General features: G+C 37.0%; 1 long non-coding RNA gene across 1 annotated transcript in view; it reads left to right on the top strand.

Moving 5' to 3' along the window:
* Window positions 1-20396, top strand: part of LOC149588658 (uncharacterized) — a 422944-nt gene that overhangs the window by 122661 nt on the left and 279887 nt on the right. The gene's annotated exons all lie outside the window — the stretch shown is intronic.

Here is a 20396-nt window from a genome sequence, read left to right as displayed (position 1 = left end):
GGCCTTTAGAGGTATCTGGAGTAGGTTGATGTGGGATATCCCCGAGGGAGAAGACATAAGGATTGTGTTTTCCTTTTGCGAAAGTGGCACTTACTGTTCTTGATACAGCACCTTGTCAATTTCAAGTGAGTTCGATAAGGAGAACTTAGCCAGGCTGAGAAATTAGACGGTGACCCTGGACAAATGTCCACTTTGAAAATTAACTGGGCCAGTTTCAAAATTAAATATTTTGGGTACCGTTCTACTGGTCAAATGGCCGGTTTTAAAAAATGCTCATTTCTCAGCGTGAACGTAGCTGTTGTTGAATGGATACCATACCTGTAACATGCTGTTTTAATATTTGTGTTCTACAGTTTAGGAGGGATTAAATGGCTTTATTTTCATGTATTTTACATTAAAGTGTATGTTTTCTTTTAATTTGTGTCATCTTATAATCAATTTCACTACAATTACAAATAACAGCTGGTGTTATTTTTATGCTTTTGTTTACAAAATAATATTTCTGAAATATATTCATGTTACAAAAAATGGTGACATAGCGTTATTCGTGGAAATGATTCAAAGATGACCAGCATGAACATTGAACCGCACATATAACAAATAGGATTTGGGATTTCTAATGTTATCGTGGTAACAATAATGAATTCTTGATAAATGTATTTTTTATAGACGGAAAACAGAATAAATATTTATGCTTCTTAAAATAAGGATTCCAAACCACGTTCAGAATTTGATTTCACCAATTTTAGATACAATTTTCATTTAAATTTATCAACTACAATAATTTATGAGTATTAAAAGTTAACTGCTATATTTCTCGTTTATGATCCCCAAAATCTTAAACCAAGTTTGATTAAATATTGTTGTACGTATTTGCTGTCAGTCATGCAACAACTTCGCCGCTGATAGTACTACTTCCAAGATGAAAGCCAATGCAGCCACAATAATTCCGAAAATCCAGACTTGAAAAACGGTAGAGAGAAATAACAAGTTCATAGGTTCCTCCGATATCAAACTGTCAGTCTCGACCAGAAATTTTCGACAAAATAAATTGCCGTTCAGCCAGTGAGTAGAAAGAAGACTAGTTTCAAATATTCTTTCGCAACTGTAGAAAGAAGAGAAGATAACCGATGAAAACCTTGACTATAGTTCTAATTGTCTAGTGCTAATAACGACTTTGTGCATATGCCTGTTTTGTGATCAAATAAATTTCGTGGTGTCATTTTTTACCTCTCCGAGTGACGTATGTCACGGAGAGGTATTACACCGGACGTGCGTGTGTGTGTGTCTGTGTGTGTGTCTGTCACGCCACACGTGACCGCGTTCGCAGTTTGCGTATCGGAGCAAACGTGTTCCCAATTTCCGGACTGCATTGACAGTTCACGGAAATTTGGGTTTGTCTCCTCTGGCTATTCTACTTGAGTTCCAACACCACCAGCTTTGGTTTTCGTCCACTCCACATGGACACTAGTCTGTACTTCTAGCTTCCAAGCACAACCATCTTCTGTTCTTCGTCAATTTCACCTTGACACCAGCTTCTATGCACCACCATCTTCTGTTCTTCGTCAATTCCACATTGACACCAGCTTCTATGCACCACCATCTTCTGTTCTCCGTCAATTCCACATTGACACCAGCTTCAATGCACCACCATCTTCAGGTCTTTTGTCCATTCCACATGGACGCCAGTCAGTACATTCTGGCTTCTTTTCCTCCGTCATCGTTTGGTTTCAAGATATACGCGGCGATCGGCTAGGGTTACGAGAAACGTCTAGCCTCCCAATGGCAGGGCTTCCACCATCGGTTCACGCGAATGCGTTTTTATTTGGTTTTAAGATATACGCGGCGAGCGGCTAGGGTTACGAGAAACGTCTAGCCTCCCAATGGCAGGGCTTCCACCATCGGTTCACGCGAATGCGTTTTTATCTAGTATTATAATGGAAACAATTGGTATATATACCCCAAAATTTGAAAAAAGCAGGCAAGAGGGGTACCCTTCACTTTAAACGTCAATATTAGCAAAGTTTCGAAAGATAATAGGAACAACTTTATTTTAAACGATGTAACTATTTTTAAAGTTATTTACTGGCGATTAAAATAATTAAAAATAATTTTATTTATTTAAATACTAAAGATAAACCTCTCAAGTACTGAAGTCGATAAATCATTGCCTCCTATATCTATCAAGGCCCGTGCATTGCGTTATATTTCCTACATATCCTCCTATATCTATTTAGGCCCGTGAATTGCGTTATATTTCCTACATTGCCTTCTGTATCCATAATAATTTATTTTCTTAGTTATATGAAATGAAAATATGGATAATATTTTCGGCAATTCGATTTGAATGGCTCTTTCTGATGTATCATTCTCTCAGCACTGTTCATAATGGACAGGAACGTAGAGATTCGAGACACTTGGAATTACGATAGTGTTTCAAATCCTCTGTAATGAGGGCTTAACGACTTGGAGTGACTGGAAAGATAGATACACATCCTATTTTTTAGTTGTACCATGCGTACCACAATGTTGCCAGGCGTTTATTGAAGGATGCTTGGGTACTTGGTACAGACTGTTACGTCTACGAAGTTTCCTAGCATCCAAGAATATATAGGATTCATAGAAGCCAGTGTTATGGGCATGTCATGGGTCAAGTCGTTAAATATATCGACGCAGTTAAATAGCTGATGGCATTATTTTATCCACTTTCTCATTGCGTTTCGAGTGGAAGTTCAACTTTGGCACGGACGACAGATGGCGCTCTTAACCTTCTACCCCCAAAAATCGCTGTTGTCTGCTCGTTTTCCCCTTCCGCGTTTTTTCGTTATAAACTTATGATTTAACGAACTGTTAAGATAAAATTTCATATTTCCTAAGACAGATAAGCTTCTACTCCTTTCATCTTACTCCCAGTTAGATTTAACCTTGTTAAAACATAATCAGATGAATTTGAGTTATAATGTCTAGGAGTGATAGAGACATTTTTACCGATGTCTAGAGATGTTAAGCTTAAGCGAAATTGTTTTACGTTTGAATAAAAATACCGCTTCCAGTAGTGGGTTTATAGTACTCCTTGTTTGTGTAAGATTAGTGTAGCTGTAGAGCGTTGTTGCTGTTTAGTTTATACGCCCCCTAGGCCTATTTGTGAAAGACCTTTTTTACGCACTTTTATCATTCTTTATTTGAAAAAAGTGTTGGCAATGTATATTTTTTAAATATGACGGAATTGCTATTGGTATGATAGCGCCCTATTCGCGAAAAAAACCTTTTTTTAAACAGTTGATTCATTCTTTGATAGAATTTCGAAGGAAGAAGTTAAGTGTTAAATTTGCTCGATTAATTTTGTTCGGCAAATAATATAATTAAGCCTTACGTATTACTGAAGGAGATTGATTTTGCCAACCTGTGTGAGTATTTAAGGAGATTGATTTTGCCAACCTTTGTGAGTATTTAACTGATTAATAAGTAAATGGAGGAAGATAATAATTTAAGTAAAGAGGAAATCAGAAAACGAAAGGCAAGGGAAAGAATTAGGGCAAAAAGGTCAGATCCTGAATTTAGGAAACGAGAAAATGAAAGGAGAAGAGCGTTAGCCGCGGAAAAAAAGGCTGTTTCTGGAACAGGTTCTAGCACGCAAAATGTTAATCCTACCACGAGGCCAGTTGGCGATGATCGTACGAAAGATAATGCATTAAATAAATGTTCTATTGAAAGTACTGTAGGCGTAGGCATATCTATTAATAAGGAACCCAATAATGTACAAAATGTTAATGCTAATATTAGTGAAATCATCGAAAGCGATGAACAAGTACGAGCCTAGCTTATGTGTGATTGGGTTGTGGCTTCCATGTTTTGGGGACATTTGCTTTTTGTGTGGCGATGTATGATTCAGCTTTGATATGGACAAATGTTACAAGTCATACTGGTAGACTAAGAATACGGTTGAGGTATAGCAAGAGAGTAGAGTTTCCCCAGCAATTGAGAGATATTGAAAAGGCTTGAACAATTGACTATTTTAAAATTGAATTCCTGCACTTGCAAAGAATTAAAAAAAGCGATAGATGCATATATTTAGGTTGTTTAAGGGGTAGTGATAGTCATCTCCACTCGGAGAGGTAATATTTTGGCTTTCCCAACTTGTGTTTCAGATAATTCATTTTAATCCAGATTTTCTCTTCAAGCCAAGTAGTCAATTACCGGCTTTTATTTCTGCAATAATTCTGACCTTTTCCAATGTGTTTAAACAGAATTAGGCTTCGCAAAATAATATTTTCTAACATTTTATAATCAACTGCAAATCATAGGAAAATGATTGAGCATTTCTTCTATATTGAAATTGAAAGGCCTTACGTTTATCTCGTTTTGATCTCGTCAAGTTTAATTTTCTCAAATACTTGGTCTTGTGAAGCCCATAATTTAATTCTGAATTTGGAAAATCCGTGTCATTTTTGTAGCACCGTGCTTGAAAGATCTTACACACGCGGTTTTCGATCAATTTCTAAAAGGGACCGTCCATAAACTACGTCACGCAAGAAAAAAAAATAATTTTCTGACCCACCCTCCGTCCCTCAGATCACGCTTCACCACCTTTTCTCAGAACCATACACTAAAAATCACGTCGCACCTCAGATTAATTACCCCTGGATATGTAAGGAAATAGGGAGGCATACTTGAATGGGGCATCGGCATCTCTAGCGCCCCTATAGTCAAAACTTGGAAAAACGTTACCCCAAACAGACTCAGTAAGCGCGTGCTACTCTATGCTTTTTAAGCCTCGGCTATTTTTTATTCGCGGTTCCCGTTTCTTTTTCTCTTCTCATCCCGGTACCTGGTCCGGAGGTTTGGGTCACTAAATTAGGTAGGTTTTTGGTTGTTTATTTATGTAAAAATTAGATTAAACTATAAATTTGATAAATCAAATGACAACTTGCGTAAAAACAGAGTTTGCTAGCCATTTTTTGAAAATATTTAATGTCTTTAACTTAATATCAAAGACTCAAAAAAACCGTTTACGTTTACCAGGCCTTGCTGTTACAACCGTAAAATTCATACTGCGTCGTCAGCATGGGGTGACAAAGTTCTACGTTTTGCCGTCTGAGAGCGCCACATGGCGATACTATTTGAAAACGAACGGTTTTGCTTGCCTTTCATATCCAGGGGTTATTAATCTGAGGTCTCACTATGATTTGTCTTAATTTACAAATTGAATTTAATTTATTTGAAACGAGACGCTTTTGCTCGGCTTGAAATTCAAAGTTCTCTTCCGTTTTAAGCTTTTTGCAAATGGCGTTAGCCTCTGATTGAGCTTTAGAACTTTAAAGTCTGGATGTACTTTTTCAAAACCTTCAAAAAACTTTCCATAAAGCTTAGTTAAAGGGGCATACTTTATAGGTTTCGAAACTGTCACACGAAAACCTTAGGATAATCGAACTTGGGATTCAGATTTCAAAATGTGCGAAAGAAACGAAACCTTTTCAATCGGAAAGGGGATCAGATTCATCCTCCCTAACGCTGGTGGCGAATTATCGCGAATAAACAGTTACATTATAGTTTAAGCTGACATTACGCGTACTCTATATTTAACAATCCTTACGCGTACGTGTAGCTACCTAAGTTTTGCAGTAAACTGGTCTGTTTACTTTAAATGTGATGTTTAAATTCGCTACCCATGCGCTTAAGTAGGAGATCATTGCTGAAATTTTCAACTATTTAAGAGATGATGGAAGAAACATTTTGGGAAATTGTTGTGGAGGTCGATCCCACCGTCAACTTTGAAATGCTTTTTTTTCTATAACAAAAGAGACCCAATCGGCCTCTTACTGACTTCGTAATAAAATTAATGTTGAATGTGACGTCACGCATCGAAGAACCCCCCTTGTCACGGGCCGTCACAAAGTTAGAAACCCGTCCCTCCATAAGAGTTTGACGTAGTTTATGGAAGGTCCGAAATCTTTATTATCCTGTTAAATTGCTTGGAAATAAAAGTAAGAGGAGGTTAATTGCTTACAGGTAGTCGACATTTTCTAAGATTGTTCGAGGAATTCTTTTGTTGAAAAACATGTGCAAAAAACTAGGCTCATAGGTTTTCTTTCCAACATAAATCCGCCTTTTGTTCTCCTTCAATTGCTTCCATAGATTAGGCAAATGAGAAGTGCCCCGATCCCAAAACGGTAGTGTCTGATGAATGATAACAGATTTTCCATTTGCCAACAGTTCCGTTACATATGGATCATTAAGTCGGTTAAAGGGCCTTCCTCTTATTTTCCACAAAGCTGAATAAGCAGCATCCCCATTCTGAATATGAAAAACATAACCCACAATTATTTCCGTATACGACCCCAGCACCTCTACGCTGAGAATGTTGGGAGAACTTAGGCGCCGTAGTTGAGGGTACAGAGGCAACGTTCTAAGTATGGGGATTCACACTCCATCCATCTGTCCATTAAGCCCAGGGTACCCAAGAAAATTCCGCATCAAGGGGTTGGGACCCTAGTGGAGAAATTTTCACTATTTACAAGTCTCTTTCGTACAATCACAAAGCACACCTGATTGCAAAGTGTGTGCCATTTCCTAAAACAAATCGATTCCGATATGGAGATGGGTTGACGTATCGGGCGTATACTAAACAGGCAATTACGAAAAATACTTTCATCTATAAAACAACCTGCAGACTTGGCCAGTTTTACTATGTTATTACTATATAATTGTTTCCAAAACTTTGTATAATTCATTGGTATAATTTATCCATACAGTCATTAAATACTAAAGAATTCATCTCGTGATTTTTCTATCACTGAAAGGAGTTTCACATACCTTCATTAATTCGAATATTTTAGAATTATGAGACATCTGGGGCATAACGTTTGGATTTGCAACCAAATCTTCGATGGTATCAATTGTCGATGAATGTGAAGTTATAAGTTTGCCAGTCAAATTGCCCGACCACGCGCACGTCAACACCATCGCCCCAAAAATCCAAATGGAACGAAGCCATTTCTTTACTCCACGCTTCTCCAAAGATGTCACCGCTAAATAGCATTGAATATAAAAGTCATTGGAATAAATTAATGTAAAATAATGATTTCACAAACTAGACGTCTTAGCACTTTTATAGTTTCGTCCTATCTAATTTCCCAAGCCACACACATCTCATCGTTAGCTAAATCTGTATCAGTTGAAATAGATAAATCATCTAGTGCAGAGAAAGATTTAATTTAAATTGAAAATTTCAAATCAAATAGGGTCGAAGTTATCTGGGCAACTAAATAATCAAATTATACACGAAACAGTTCATTATAACTTTTAAAATATTTCAATATTTGAGCTATTCCAAATTTAAAATGTTCCATAAAGAACAGACTGTACATTTCAGTTGGTTACCAGGCATTTATGGTCTCATCAAACTAACTTCCCTTTAACGGGTCATGAAAGTATACACTATGAAATTACCGTAAAATTAACATTCAAATTATGTGCTGCTAGTTGCTAGTAGTTTCGCATTGAAAAAAATGTGCAATTTACATTAGAAAACAATGCAAAAGGATAGCAAAAAATGCGGTTGGCAGGAATGTAAATTCACTGCTTTATTATAATTATGCCTTATGATTAAATAAAATTTATTTTAATGAATAATTGCCATTAAATTAACTTTACGTTGCATATTCCTAAAATCATTTTAAACAGCTATTTTTGACGTTTGAATTCAATCGTGTGCCTCTTTAACAATTTTTGGAGATTTAGGGCATATTTGATTCACAGTAAGCGATAAGAAAAAGCGCAATTTCGTGCACCTTTGGTGGAAGCCTTGTCATTGGGAGGCGAAACGTTTCCCGTTTCCCTAGCCGATCGCCGTGTACATCTTAATGATGATAATGGAGTAGAAGGAAATATTGGTTTCTGTGAACGGCGTACGCGGTCCGGATATGCATACATTTGCTCCAATTTACCAATTGCGAGCGCTATGACAAACACACACACCCACATAGACAGACACGTCCAGTGTAATACCTCTCCGTAACATTACCGTCACTCGGAGAGGTAAATAGGCAGACCAGGGAGGATAGAGGTGTCATTCCTGCGTTCTATATTGCGGTTAACACTTATTTTGAAGGGCGTGAGAAAAGAAAATCAAGTGATTTCTATTTGGTATTTCTATTATACGACCTATTTGCAGAATTTATCAGTCAGGGAATATCTCCCGAGGATTTTAGGCATCAAAATATATTCGCATTTCGTCTTGAATAGTACATTAAAGAGAATAAGAAGGTTCGTTTAAAAATCCTCTGATTTATATAGCAAAAGATAGAATTAATTTCTGTGAATTCAAAAATATCTAGCTTTTAATTCTCAGATTTTTGGTTATTTGGCCGCAATATGCATTTGAAAATGCTTCGTATGAAATGATTTGAAATCCTCTTTTTATGAAAGGCTAAAATGTTCCCGTAGTCCGACGTCACAGATATATTTTTCACGTGAGATGGTGCCACTCTCTCCGCTATCAGACCCAGAGTTTAGACTGGCGAGAAGCTCGAGACGCGTGTAGGATTCCCGCCCTTTTTTTCCTCACGTGATAGTGATGTCATCAAACGGGCGAACAAGCTCGACAAGACCAAATTATTGATATATCGAAACTGAGTTTTCGTGATTTTTCAATGGATTTTAAAAATAGAAACTTCGGTTCAATTTTATTAAAAACTTGATATTTTGAAAGTAGAGACTTGAAAGTGTAACATAATACCACTTTCGTGGTAAAATATGATATGAAATTGTAAATTAGCATTCCCTTTAAAACTACTGTTGGGTTTCATGTTGTTTTATTGTAGAGAAAAGATGTATTTCTATACAATCATCTTTTTCTACTTTATATTCGTTTCTATTTTAAGCCATGTCATTGTCGAGAAAATGTGCTATTTGACTTTTCTTTTGAGGCTACATTTTTTTTCAACGGTGTGCTTTTTTATGTTTTTTTCCGTCAGAAGAAAATAATATAATTTCAAAATCACTTTAACAGTGGCTATATTTTTTCTACAGTTTTGTGTAGTTGTTTTTACCGTCCGCAAAAATATCTGCATTTTGACCGTTGTTTTAACTGTCATGAATGTCTACTGTCAGTCTAATGACAGTTTAACATGACTGAGGAAAACAATAAATTGACATATATTTACGGAGAAACTTGTTACAGTCGTATGGCTGTAAATTTTACAGTGTTCTTACTGTTAGGTTACGGTAATTTCTTAGAGTGTATTCGTAAAACCCACATAATTTTAATGGAAGCGCAGTTTTGATAGCGCTGACATTTCTAAGGGAAGTAGTTCTTTTAAAACTATTAATCTTCACTCCCTGAAAATCCCCATTAACATAATTTTAACAGATAGGTCTCTCTAGCTTTGGCGAGGCATTTTTGTTGTTAATGGAAAAGTTCAGATAACATAACATTATACCTTAAAACAGAAGTCCATTAAATTAGCCAAGGAAGTAAACAATTACAATAGCTGGTAAGAACTCCTTCTAACTCATTGGATAGGGGGTTAAATTTTTCCCCTTTCCTAGGATTATTTAATGGACTTCTGCTTAAAAGAACGGCTTTTTTCCAAATATAAAAAGGAAAAATTTTAAAAATAAATGATATCTTATTAGCAGTTAGTCTTAATAACGAGGACTACTGCGCCTGCATTGGTTTAGTGGCGTCTGCTAACTCAGACCTCTTACGCGCGTGATCGAGTGGGCTATGTGACTGTCTACCTTACCCTTACGTCTCTCAGCCTGCAAGAAATCATTCAATTCCTTCAAAGGTAAGAGGTTAAGGCTAGTAGACGGCACTAAACCAATGGCGGCACAGTAGTCCTCATTTTTAAGACCAGTTAAATATTAATAATCTTTTTATAAGAGATCATTCATTTTATTTTTTAATATTCTTCCTTTTATATATAGAAAAATGCCGTTCTTTTGAGGCACAATGATGTATTATTTGACCGTTCCCTTCAAACATATAAAACTTAAAAAATAGTTTGTTATATGTCTATGGCTCGTACGATTCCGCAGAAAATCTGCAATGTTGATCCAGACGAGCTCCGTAAAAATTCCTAAATTGTACTTCAACGATCTCATTAGTTTACTGGCAGCCATCCAAGACACTAGCGAAACTATTATCAGTGAGAAGAGATTGAAGATCCAAACTGTGTTCTCGAGTCCCTTGATGGAGAGAGTCTCTTTTGGACGCTCGTTCTTCATGGGCACGCTCGAAAATATTGAATGCGTATCGTAGTAACTTGTTGGAGTTACATGATGGAACATTGCATCGTTCTCAAATGCGTAGTAATAGAGGATAACTGTGTCTAGAATCTTAACAAAAGACAATGAACCTAAATACTTTTAACTTAGTCTGAAACTCCAGAAACTAAAAAAAAAGTTCTTGTTGCTAAATAATATATACTAGATTATCACATATTTCAATATATTTTGTTAAGGCATATGTTTATTAGACTTGAAGTGCCTATGATTGACGAAGTATAGGCTGTTGGAGAATAGACTAGTCCTCAAAAGAAAGAAAACGAAGTCTTCGTCTCACCCGAATCTGACATTAAATTATGAAACACGAGAATTGAATTTAAAGCTTCACCTTCATTTGCAGCGAGGTTAATGGTTGTGTATTTTTTCCCCCACAATTGTTCCTGACAAGGAAACTTCAGCATTTATATGTAGGTGTAAGGGACAAGGACTCAATTCGACCCTTTAAGAGGATCTTCTTGAAAATACTGGCCTTATTGAATCTACACGCGGTATTGGACATATGGGGGCAATTCTCTAACTTTTTAAGCGAGTTATCGCAAGTGATAACTATCGTCTAAAGGGTTGATGCCAGCCTCGTTCCATCTATGAGTGCGCGATATCTAATTAGGTGATTAGTCTTAGGTGTCATCAAACCTTGAACGAAAGCGGCGGATGTATCGTGAATTCCCCTCGTGCTAACTGTTAAAATTTTATCTTTTTTAATTTTCACGAGAGTGATAACTTATCGAAAGGGTTAAACTGGGCGATAAGGGAGGTGTATTATAGTACATTTTTCTTCAATGCATTTTTGGCTCTTTTTGTGGTACTGCCGAACCAAAAAATTATTCTACAGCTGTTAATGTTTTCAAGTGGACAAACAGGTATCCCGCAATTAATTAGTGCCTATATCGCCCTCTCTGTATGTCTACCACCGAATCTTCCCATTAAAGCGGCAATATGGATTTCTTCAAAAATCAGGCAATGTGTCTCATTTTCGTGATATCTAATGTATATTTTTAATAATTACCGACAACTAATTTGGATGTATTAAAAATTCGCTATTTAAGAAGAGAATATTCTACGGTCAACGCAACTTGAACTTACACCATTTTTAATAGCAAGGCTATGTTTTAAGTGACTTGATGTCCACTTCGTAATGGTAATATTGATCTCCCTCAAACGATTTTCAATGTCTTTATTGCTCATAAATACAAGTCTGAAATAGGAAAGCGAAATGTTCAAAATGTACAAGAAAATATCAAAATGTAGGCGTACTTCACATTTTTTAGGCTCAAAAGTAAGTAACTAGCATATGCAAATCCCATCGGATTGTACGGACTATAAGGCCACTTCAAGAAATAATTGGTACGAAGATCCTAAATCACATATTTACAAACGTTAAACTCTTGTGGTAAGATGTTGGAGAAAGGTGTTTCAAAAACTAGGACTGTTCACGAGCTCGAGCCAGCTCGGGCTCGTGACGAGCGAGCCGAGTTCGAGCCGAGCTGAGCCGCCACTTTTGCGGCTCGATTAATTAACGAGTGAGCTTTTTTATGGTCGAGCCACTACGACTCGCGAGCCGGCTCGCAATTTAGTCACTTATATAGTGCTTTCCTTTTAGTCTTTATTCTCTCCACCAATAGCGTTCCGTTGTAATTTTACATGAAATAAAGCGTGGGAAAAACCTCTCGTCTCTAACTGAACCACTACATTCCTAAACATGGGATGGCATTTACAGTCGTTCTCAAGGTTGACGTTGGTAGTAGCAATTTTTTTAAACATGTATATATTAATCGACCCAGCTCGGCTCGTGAACAGTCCTATCAAAAACACACGAGTTTTCTATTTTTTTGGGTATTCTCAAGGACACAATTAGCGTACAACAATTTTAGATTAAGATTGAGGGGTCCGACATTTTCACGAAATCCCGTACGCTTCTCGAGCTATCTTTCACACAAAATCATAACATCTTCGTAGAAATCAAGAAATTACTAAATCGAAGAAGAAATTTGAAAATCTTTGCGAAATCGCGAATTGAAAGAAGAATATTTTGGCAAAATCGCGAAGTCAAATAAGTGGCGAGTGTAAAAAAACGCCTAGTAAAAACTATATTGAAACAACAATATAAGATAGATTTTTTATCAATTGTATCAGATCAATCATTTGCGGCTTATTGTTGAAACAAGACGTAGCGAGAGGGAAAGGTTTTAATTGCGGCGACTGTACAAGCTTCCACCAACTTCTTTTTACATTTGAGGAATTTTTATTGAATCGAAATTAAGCTTCGCAGCCATGTTTCTAAATTTTGTTAATAATTCGAGAATGAACAGAAACGCGACGGTTTGTTTTAGGAACGCTTATATGCAAATTTTAAGAATTTAAGTTAAAACATCTTCTTTATTCTCCCTATTGAAAGCGGGAGGAGAACGCTTCTTCTTGAAAACAACTGAAGTAACGTAACAAGGTCTTTTAAAAGAATACACGAGGGGTCGGACCTTTGTCAAAATACTTTACACTTCGTTAGAAGTCTTTTTAAAATAACGAGATTTCAAAATCTCACTTTAAAATGTAAAAATCCCGAAATCCCACGTCATAATCTAAAAATCCCGAAATCCCACGTCAAAATCTAAAAGTCCCGCAATTTCATTTAAAAACCATAAAGGGACTGCAAAGAAGGCATCGGTGGGAGGTTAAAACTATTTGAAATACGTCACAGACATCACGTGATGCCAAGATACAAAGACTCCTCATGGAGTGGAACTAGTCATCTAGTCCTTGTTTTTCGCTAGATTGCAGCGCCAATTCCATGAAGTGGTAGTTTTCGAAATAAAACTAACTAAGCTTCTTTGAACCACTCCTCTCTTCGGTCACGTGCCTCTGACGTATTTTAAATAATTTTTACCCACCCGCCGATGCCTTGTTTACAGTCCCTTTAAAATCCCGAAAACTCACTTCAAAATCTAAAAATCCTGATATCTCAACCTTATAATTTAAAAATCCGGAACGTCCGACCCCTCGGAGGAATATGTTATTTTTTAACGTCAAGTAGAAACCTCTAAAAGATTGGAGCGAATATATAGGGTAAATTAAATTCTTTTTGAAACTGGAAAAAAGTCAATTTCGGACAAGACGCTACATAGTATTCGAGTTAGATAATTTTTACCTGCTCTGGAAATGCGACAGTTAAGTTGTAGGGCATGCTGGAATTATGCAATTCTTCCATTTTCTGGTTTGGGAAACTTCAAACTGATTCCTGAAGAAAATATTTCCTGAAGACAAAAATGTGCAAATCTTCTAAAATGTATCAATATAATCGAAACGGAAAACGTATAAATTACTATCTCCCAATATCATTGATAGAGATGGGCCGATACCGATGCCATATCGGTATCGGTACCGATATTTGGCCTTAACCGATATATCGGTATCGGTTAAAAATGAACCGATATTTCTACCCGATATTTTTTGAAGAAAATAAATACTTATGTTGAGAGTAAGACCTAAACTCTGAGACAGCACAGTTTTTCATCTATTTTTGGATAACGTAACTAGTGTCTAAAATGGGTTTTTCGTATGATAAGCCAGTTTTATAGTTTCAAGTACCGAAATTGGATCGAGAATCATCAATAGAGATGGGCCGATACCGATACCATATCGGTATCGGTTTGATATCGGTTTAATCGAAGGATCGGGTAAAATATCGGTATCGGTACGTATCGGTTTCCCTAGTATCGGATCATATCGGTATCGGTTTAAACTGGTATCGGCCCATCTCTAATCATTGATACGAACAGAAATACAGTACTAAAACACTTCGGCGCTTCTGAACCATAAACTACTTCTAATCTAGAAAACTGCGTAATTTTTTGCAACGACTTTAGCGGAACAATTTCAGTTTAATAATGACAATGTCCATATTTCGTTCCAAGGAAATGAGAAACAAAACATTACGAATGATATATCATATTCAAAAGTTAGTTATTATAACCACAAGCCTTTCCATTGGAGCCCCTAACGCGCTAACCAATCTTCTACTTACAAGTTTACGATGAGAAAACCATAAACCAATCAGACAAAGTGTACGTGGGCAGAGCTAAGCTAGTCTTACCTTATAGAACGGGGAAGCAATCTTTACAGGATCACCAACGGAGACACCCTTTGAGAAACAGATTGGTCCGTCCTTTCGTTGCAGGTATGACCATTGCGATCGAACCAGAAGTAGGATAAGGGACTAGAAGTATTGAGGTAACCAAATTCTTCACTTGGCGAAAGTGAATATTCTTGAAACACACCAACGGTTGGCCCTCTGGTAGCGGTTTCTGAGTTTTCCCTCCAAAACGTGAGACGCTTGCGGTGCACGGTAGACGGCCGAACTAGATTCAAGCACCCGCGTCCGTGTTCCGCGGCTTTAGGTTGAGGGGAAGGGGATAAGAAATTTTTTGGAACTCGACCAATTTTTTTCTCTCTAGTGTAGGCGCGATGGAAGCGGTATAAAATCCTCAAATTTGTTCACTAGTGCCAGGATCTATTACCAATGCTAGAGATCTTTACTTCTAGTCTCATCCTACTTCTGATTGCAAAGCAGCTTGAAATAATGATACGTATTTAAGAAGATAACTCACCGTAAGCTGGGAAAGGGTAGAAAGGGTGGTTTTACTTGAAACCAAGTTCAGTTGTTTTTAGTGGTTTAGGGCTACTAAAATTAAATTATAAGATTGAGAAAACTAAAGAAACTTTTTCTTGACATATGTATTTAACTAACAGTAAACTATTTATTAATTTAATTCTTATGGTGAGATTGAGTAGGATTAAATTCATGTTTAAGCCATCTGGACCAAAGATATGCTACCGTTTTCAAAACTGTGGGCATCATTTTCATCAATTCTAAAGTTCTAAAAATTCGCGTACATCAGAGGTAAATGGAAGAAACATTAAGAGATAATGAAGTTTTGGAAGCTATTATCCCGGTACATTAGGTCGTTAGATTTGACAATCTACATCCATATTTTAAATGGGTATTTCCAGGGTTTATGCGCTTCATTATGGGAAACTTTTTCAACTCGTAAAAGTTAATTACTAGTTGAGTTTTGTATAAGAAAGAGCCCAAGTTCATAAGCTGTTTTCCTTAAGTAAGACATTTCCTATACTTCGAAATGCTCGAGACGACAAGCGAGAATTTACTACACGCCGTTTTTCATTCGATCTTCCTATTTAGTCTGTACTAAGCCTTTTACAGCGCCTCACAAGGCGTCGCTTTAAGAGAATCTATGACGTTTCACCTATACGTCTCTTCATGACAGGCTCTCAGTAATCAGTCACAAACTTATGGAACATATCCTATGAACTTGTTGTATCACCAACACCATGAATTTATCCATAAACATAAATTAGAACCCATGACTTCGGCTTCTCTAAATCGTGTTACTGATTTTTTAAATTCATGAAAACACTCTTAAATTTGCTTCAAACACGTTATTCTCTGCGCTGAGAGAACTTGATGTCGTAAAGCTTCTCTGTCGAGTCTTAAAGCACATTTTCCCAACGTTTTGAAGTACCTGAAGTAATAGTGCAAACGAGGTTAATTGTGGCGAAATTGCTTGATTTTCCAGTTAAAATTAATTTCTTCTATTTATTTCAATTTGTTGACGAAATTTGAATGAGGCTTCCAATGAAGAGTACGAAATTCGATCGAGATTGTATTCGGCGCCTACTTCACATTTTTGACTCTTGACGTGACATTTATACTTATTTCAAACGAATTTTTATGTTCATCTAAAAAACATGTAGCTTGCAATAGACGAAAGTTTTGCGAACCCGCTACGTTGAAATGCATCCAACTCAACTTAAAGGACGTAATAAGTTTTTATACTTATGCTACGACATAAACCTCGGAAGCAATTTGTCCGCAAGATAATGGACTTTTCGAAATTATAACTGCCTCATAACCCCATAATTCTCTCCATAAATAAGGCTATGCCGTAAGGGCATATAGTAAAGGCATTGTCGGTGAGAAAACCAAGAGACTTAACCTGACGCCTTGTAGGTTTAAATAAAGCAACTGTGCTTTTAACTTGAAGAAGAGAGTGTGATGGAGTAGAAATATTGATGGGTAATGTGCGGCATTGAATGTTTTCCCGAGTACCTTGCGCACGCCCCAACCCGCGTTAAGGAATAACAAATGCTGACGAAACCGCCATTTTTGGACACTGTTTTCCCATTAAATTTGTATGCCGAGAATGCTGCATGGGAAGACTTCGTTGCTGTTGATGGGGTTGCAGAGGCTTCCTCATAGGTTTAGAGTTTTTAACTTCATCGCACTCTTTCCTCCAAGCTCGTAGAAAATAACAATCGACCAAACGTTGTGGAGATCATTAAGGGGTTATTTTCGCTCAAGTTTCTTTATTACCAGATTTTACATTAAACGTTTAAAATAAAACTTTTATAACGAGTTTTCCCAAATTTTGAATATATTTCGACAAGAGATTTGACGTATAGCTGACATATACAAAGCGGTAATAATGGACTGTTAGGAAACACAAATGATCTCTAAAATGAGTACTTTTCAAGATAAATTAGAAACGTTATACGCTCTCCGGTGCAGTTGCACTAAGAGTTCAATATAAAAATCGACCATTTATGCCAAATTTAAAGTGTTCATCATGTGGTTAACAATACTTTTCATCTCTTGACTCCAATGGAGTCAATAATTATATCCTATAAAAACCACTGGTCAGAAAATTCTCGCACATCTACATACAGAGACATTGCAATGTATATTGTACTGTTTTATTCAATTTATTGACGGAAAATGTTTTGTGTCAAAATCAAGTTCCGTTCTTCACGCTTTGAAAAGAACAAAATTGTGGAAATTGACATCTTAAAAAACTACTGATTTTTCTGCCAGTGAAAACCAGCCTGTGATCGATGTCTCGTTTTTCATTATAGCTTTATAAGCCAGTAATACATCGATTTGTACTTAAAATCTTTAAGAGACCATAGACCCCACAGTAATGAAGGAGTACTATATCGGGCTTACACCACACCCCATCCCCTAAGGAGACCTAACTTCGCCTTTGAAAGCGCCTAGCTACTTTCCGAGACAATTGTTATTGGTCAAAGCCAAACTCGGTCTCTGATTCACCAAAAAATCCGTCTGCTCTAAAAGTTTCTTTTGAGGCGCTAAATCCCTTTTGAATCCCTGTTCCCAACATTCTTCCTAGTGTTTTTCTATTTTAAAGACACAAATTGTTAGCATTTTACTCATAATTAAATTGGATTTCGTTCGTAACTAAATTTTACTTAATTTTATGTATATATTAGGGGTTATTATAGAAAGCTTCACCGAGTTCTTCACTTAAGCCTTGGTAAGTGATAAGTGAATTTTTATTTATTGACGGCGACGCACGCGGCACATGTGTTAAAATAACAAAATTAGGTATAATTTTTGCAAATATGGTTGCTTCAAGACACTGTTTATACACTGGCTGCCATAATGACTGTCGCCACAATACCTTAAAGGCGGATGCCCACTGGCGTCGCGTGTAAGTTTCACGCGAAAATTTCGCGCGTGCGCATGCGCAAATCGGTGGAGAGTTGTCGCGCGAGAATTTCTACGCGTTCATGCGACGACTTGCGAAATTTGAGCAGCTTCCTATTTTCGTAAGTTCGCGCGCGAAAATATAAGCGACAGATGGCGTGGAATAATTGGTGAAAGTTGCGTTTTTCCGCGTTTTTCGGTCTGTTAAAACTGACAAATCACTCAGTAACCTTCGTTGATACCTGATTGCGGATTAAAATGGATTTTAACGTAAAATTAATTTAAGAATTGATAATTTTAAACATCAAAATCACCGCAAAAGAGAAGTGCATCGGAATTCATGGCGATCCATTGCTTTGGCAATGAATACGGATAGTGAGTGAATATTATTTACTTAAAGTCTTTGGGTAGAGTTGTATTGAACTAATTACTGTTAAATTATTAGTACAAAAATTTTCTATCAACATTCGGGCTTGATCATTATGAGCCATTGAATACGATGACCTTCTCGGCTTAAGCCTTTGCAAAATCTACCCCTGTGATCGGAAATCTTGAGATCCACTAACAAATTATGAAAGTCACCTTGTTGCTTTCTTTTCAGAAAAATTTCTCTAACCCATTTTGACCATTAGTATTTCTTGTTTTTTTTTTCATTCAAAACTAAAATTACACTTTTTTCACGCGACTCCAGCGGGAAGCAAAATTCCGGTGTGAATGGTTTTCGCGTGAAACGTTTGAAATACATCCGCGTTAACGCGTTTTAAGCGAACGCGAAATTTCGAGCGACTTCAGTGGGCATCCGCCTTAAGGCGGATGCCCACTGGCGTCGCGTGTAAGTTTCACGCGAAAGTTTCGCGCGTGCGCATGCGCAAATCGGTGGAGAGTTGTCGCGCGAGAATTTCTACGCGTTCACGCGACGACTTGCGAAATTTGAGCAGCTTCCTATTTTCGTAAGTTCGCGCTCGAAAATATAAGCGACAGATGGCGTGGAATAATTGATGAAAGTTGCGTTTTTCCGCGTTTTTCGGTCTGTTAAAACTGACAAATCACTCAATAGCCTTCGTTGATACCTGATTTCGGATTAAAATGGACTTTAACGTAAAATTAATTTAAGAATTGATAATTTTAAACATCACAATCACCGCAAAAGAGAAGTGCATCGGAATTCATGGCGATCCATTGCTTTGGCAATGAATACGGATAGTGAGTGAATATTATTTACTTGAAGTCTTTGGGTAAAGTTGTATTGAACTAATTACTAATATATTATTAGTACAAAAATTTTCTATCAACATTCGGGCTTGATCATTATGAGCCATTGAATACGATGACCTTCTCGGCTTAAGCCTTTGCAAAATCTACCCCTATGATCGGAAATCTTGAGATCCACTAACAAATTATGAAAGTCCCCTTGTTGCTTTCTATTCAGAAAAATTTCTCTAGCCCATTTTGACCATTAGTATTTCTTGTTTTTTTTTCATTCAAAACTAAAATTACACTTTTTTCACGCGACTCCAGCGGGAAGCAAAATTCCGGTGTGAATGGTTTTCGCGTGAAACCTTTGAAAAACATCCGCGTTAACGCGATTTAAGCGAACGCGAAATTTCGAGCGACCTCAGTGGGCATCCGCCTTTGTTAATTTCCAATGCTCTCTTCTTCACGAGAACTAGGTTCTACACGAGGAGACCGTAATTCCAAAAACGGATTTGTTTTGTCGTCTGCTTATATCGTCAAAAATTCTCTTAACACTATTGGCTTAAGTTAAGAGTGTCGCGCAGTGAGCCAATCGTATTTGTCTCACATAGTAGCTAGGGGAAATGGCTAAGTTAGGTCTCCTTAGGGGATGGGGTGTGGTGTGGGCCCGATATACCACTCCTTGATTGAATGTAAATGAAAGACACCCCAGAAAATAGCGGCTATCTACTACCTGTCCCTTCCGCGTTTTTTGTTAAGCCTAAGCCAACGAAGTGGATCTAGACCCTTTATAGTTTTACAATATCTATGGTTCTCTCTGACACTCAGCGAGCCTGGTAAACACGCGCTCAGTGTTAACCACGTGACTAGCATACCCTCAATGATTGTTTTGTGCCTACAGAAAAGAAAAGTGCGGCTCTAGAAAATTTGCAAAAATAAAAATAGGACATGAAACGCAAAATCGCGAAATTCGCCAAAAAAAGAGTAAACTTTTTCCTTCACAGAGTATAAAATTCGCCCAATGAAAACCGAGTATAAATTGTTATTTATATGATAAAACAGAACGTTTTTACAAAGTTAGACAAAATATATGGGTTGCTATTGGGAAATTTTCAACATGATAGAGCTCGGCATTTTCGATCAATTATCCAGAAATTGGTGGATAACCGATTATTTATTAGAGCTAGGCATTTTCGATCAATTATCCACAAATTGGTGGATAACCAATTATTTATAAACAAATTTGTGGATTATAATACGATTTAACATGTAAGTTCTGTGGATATGTTTCGAGCATGGATTAAGATAAAACAACTTGGATAATTGATAGATAATGCCGAGCTCTAAACATGAACGGTAAGCTTTGATCACACAATGGAGCTTGCGCTTTTTCATG

The sequence above is a fragment of the Phalangium opilio genome, unplaced genomic scaffold (assembly GCF_054372755.1).
Source record: "Phalangium opilio isolate 3A_F unplaced genomic scaffold, DU_Popi_V2 ptg000537l_1, whole genome shotgun sequence".
Lineage (NCBI taxonomy): Eukaryota > Metazoa > Arthropoda > Arachnida > Opiliones > Phalangiidae > Phalangium > Phalangium opilio.
Note: the sequence above shows the minus strand (reverse complement) of the source record. Positions and strands in the feature narration are given on the sequence as shown.